This window comes from Raphanus sativus, unplaced genomic scaffold (assembly GCF_000801105.2).
Source record: "Raphanus sativus cultivar WK10039 unplaced genomic scaffold, ASM80110v3 Scaffold5371, whole genome shotgun sequence".
NCBI classification, from domain to species: domain Eukaryota; kingdom Viridiplantae; phylum Streptophyta; class Magnoliopsida; order Brassicales; family Brassicaceae; genus Raphanus; species Raphanus sativus.
In genome coordinates, this window is record NW_026620671.1 from 1 (window position 1) to 3,977 (window position 3,977).

General features: G+C 34.4%; 1 pseudogene; it reads left to right on the plus strand.

The window, feature by feature from the left end:
- Positions 1-823: 823 nt before the first annotated feature.
- Positions 824-3,351, plus strand: LOC130507721 (probable serine/threonine-protein kinase CST; annotated as a pseudogene).
- Positions 3,352-3,977: the final 626 nt, after the last annotated feature.

The following is a 3,977-nucleotide window of genomic DNA, read 5'->3' on the forward strand; positions in this document are numbered from 1 at the left end:
ATATATATAGTCACAACTTTTCATTTAAATAATTACATCTTTTCAATTTAAATACTAACTAATACACAACTCCTAAAACAAAAAAATGAAAAGACACATTTTAATATATAATGAAAAGACACAACTTTTAACAAAAAAAAAAAATCTTATAAAAACAAACAACTTTTCAACATTGTTTGAGATTCCTATTATTCGTAGATAGGTATTGTTCTGATGTATCTATATGATAGAGTTACAGTATTTTACTTTTAGATAAAATATAGAAAAATACATAGAAAAACTGAGATGCTCTTAATAGGTAATTCATGGCACTAACAAAATAATGCTAATTATATACACGTGTAGACATAAAGATACAAACGTCCAATCCGCGTGAGTGTGTGATACAGAAGCTGACTCTCAGGCATTCTGTGTGCACACAACATAGTACTTCATTATTATTATTTTCGTTCGGCCATGATACTTTATCATCTGGAGTCAAGTTTTCGTTACTGAGCTATGATTATTTATTGATTTTTACGAAAATAATAATAATGAAGTACTATGTTGTGTGCACACAGAATGCCATGATACTTTAGTTGGTCGATGTTCTTTCTTGGTATTTTTCGTATAATATGTTTAATTCGTGGTAACTAAAATATGCGTAAAGTAATAAATTAGACTATAACATGGAAAATGTAGAATTTGATAATCAAAAGTATATTGCAACCCTCTTTCATTTATTCAAAACTCAAGGCCATAAAAAGCACAACTAGCTACTTGATCATCTATTAGCTCTGGTCTGAATTGGTAAACAGGAAAGAGAAGGAAAGAAAGAAAAAAAGACAACAACTAGATAGTTAAATGGGTCTTTGTGTTTCATACTTTTCCTCTTCCTCTCCTTCCAAAATGACTAACAACCGCAGTAGAGCAAACTTTTTGTCGACCACAGAGACAACAAACAGCAACGTCGGACGGAACCAATTATTGGGGGCTGCGAGCGACGGTTCCGGGCAGATATTGGAATCAACAAATGTCAAACTTTACAGCTTTCTTGATCTAAAGACTGCGACGATGAATTTTAAACCGGACTTGATGTTAGGTCAAGGAGGTTTCGGTGAAGTTTACAGAGGTTGGATCGATGCAAAGACTCTTGCTCCTTCTATAGCAGGCTCCGGTATGACTGTCGCCGTCAAAAGACTGAACTCCGAGAATGTTCATGATTTAGAAGACTGGAAAGTAAGATTTTAACTCTCTGTTTCAACAAAACAACATAACTCCATCCGTGGGCTGCACCTCCCATTGGAGATTAGTCAAGGCCTCGGCCCGGGATACCCCGTATTTAAAAAATAAAAATAAAAAAAAACATACATAACTATTTCGCGACTTTTGTTTCTTCATTGACGTAAACTATTACGTAATTTTACCTAATTCTTTTTACAAAAAAAAATAATTACCTAATTTTTTTTACTATTCCAAACTGAACACTAAATTTGACTTTACGTACGTTTTGCAGTCTTGATTAAATTAAAATAGATACTCTTCTCGTTTCAAATTAAATGTGGTTTGATAATAAAAGCTGCTATAGAATAAATGTCATTTAATTTTTTAAATGTAGTTTTTCATTAATTTATCTTTGCCACCCTTAACTGATAAAAAAATGTATATTATAGAATTTGAATAGTTAAATAAGAACAAAATTTAACATTTAACTAGTTTCTGGACTTGTGCTAAACGCCTAAACGATATCTTAATTCTAAACATAGGAAATGATAAATAAAACATATTTTATGCTATGGTTTTGAAATTAATGGTTTTAAAATTTAAGCATCTATTGAAACTTTTTATAACTCATGTTATGAACGAGTCCTACTATCTTTCATTTGGTTTATCACTTTATTGTATGTTTTGATGGAATAAGCAAAATTTCTGATTTCGTGGTTTTGTTTTTGGTTCCGGACAGTCAGTAGTTAACGTCTTGGGGAGGCTTTCACACCCAAATCTGGTAAAGTTATTAGGACACTGTCGTGAAGGCAAAGAGCTTCTGCTTGTATACGAGTTCATGCCCAAAGGAAGTCTTAGTGATCATCTTTTTCAACGTAATAAATATTTTGTAAACCCACAAAACCAGTGTCCATATCGTTACAACAAGGCTTGTTTCGTAAAAACTTTGATTTACTTTGCTTCAGGAACCGAGCCTTTTCCTTGGGACCTAAGGATCAAGATAATGATCGGTGCAGCACGTGGCCTAGCGTTTCTACACGGCTTACAAAGAACAGTCATCTATAGAGAATTCAACCCGTCAAAGATACTTATCGACTCGGTTAGCCTAATTAAATTCTCATTATATTATTATGGTTATAGTTGCATTAACTTAAAAAACGAATCTGTATTTTGATATATCCGTGCAGAATTATGAAGCAAAGATTTCAGATTTAGGACAAGCGAAGTTAGGATCACTACAAGCGAATCCACAAGTTACGATTAGGATCATGGACAAATATGCCGCTCCTGAATATTTGGCAACAGGTACATAAATAAAGAGAAACATAAATAAACCATAAAAAAAACTTTTAGTTATGGACTTTGTTAGACCCCTAGATCATACAGTAATTAAGCATTGCTTACAATTTGGAAACATATACACAAAATATTTGGAAGTAATCATCTAGATAGGGTGAAAATACGATGCTATCTTAATAGGGTTGAAATCATTAATATCTTCTACATTGCTGACATTCATCATCTTCAAGATTGTTTTTTTTTAGCAACCCTGTTAGTTTATGGTCTTCATTCTCAGGCCATTTATACGTTAAGAGTGATGTATACGGCTTTGGTCTGGTCTTATTGGAAATAATGACCGGACTAAGAGTGTATGACCCAAAACGGCCTGAAGGACAAGAGAGTCTAGTCAACTGGTTAAGACCAAAACTCTCAAGCAAAGACAAAGTGAAACATATAATGGACAAAGGAATCAAAGGTCAATACTCATCCCAGGTGGCGACTGAAATGGGACAAATTACACTCTCTTGTACAGAACCAGACCCGAAAAAACGACCACACATGATGGAAGTTCTCGACGTACTCGAACACATCCAACGCATTAACCTCGTCATCCATTCTTCCACTAAACCTGACATTGCTAGCTATTCTCATTCCTCGCCACGCCACTATCAGTACTGATATCGAGCCGGTGTGTGGGGCTAAACGGAGGAGGTCGTCGCCTGGACCGTTTGAATAAAGAAAGAAATGGTTACTTGATGCTTTTTTAGAGTGCTTTGGTTCAACTCTGTTTTAAGATGAGAATATATTTATACTTTGTTTTGTGACCATATTTTTAAAGTTATTTGTGTACAATAGTGTTTCCTTATATATTTTTGTATGACATACTTATGACTATATTGTTTCCTTGTATTTCTGTATGACATTCAACCATTCACTTCTGGTTGAATGTGGATAGTTATCCTCATTTCAAGACTGATGTTGCATTTTCATATTCGTATCCAATGAAAGGTCTGCGTCACAAACTCCATGTCCTATGAACTCTCTAATTTTTCTGTTTGCAATCATCCTTTTATCTCATCTATTTTCCTGGAAAATTCACAGATTTTTTTCAGTGGAGTGACATAATCTTAAAATATTAAGAAGAGTTCTAGTTTGAATTCTTTTACTTCTATAAACCAACTGAAAGACTCAAACACACACACACACACACATTAGAAATGAGTGTAAATTAAACAAAGTAGCAGACAAACCAGTACCACCTACCACGAAACGCTGACGTTTTAAGCTTAACTTTTATATATCTCTCTCTCACCAAACTCTTTTCAGACAGATCTTTTGCAACAAAAAAGCAAACTTAAAAAGAATCTCAGCAACTCACTCACTCACAATCATGGCGGCTGCGTCGGCGAACTCTTTCCTCGTCGGAAACAACAACACTCAGATCCCCACATCTCAATCTCTCCTCCACCTCACCAAACCAAACACCTTCCACC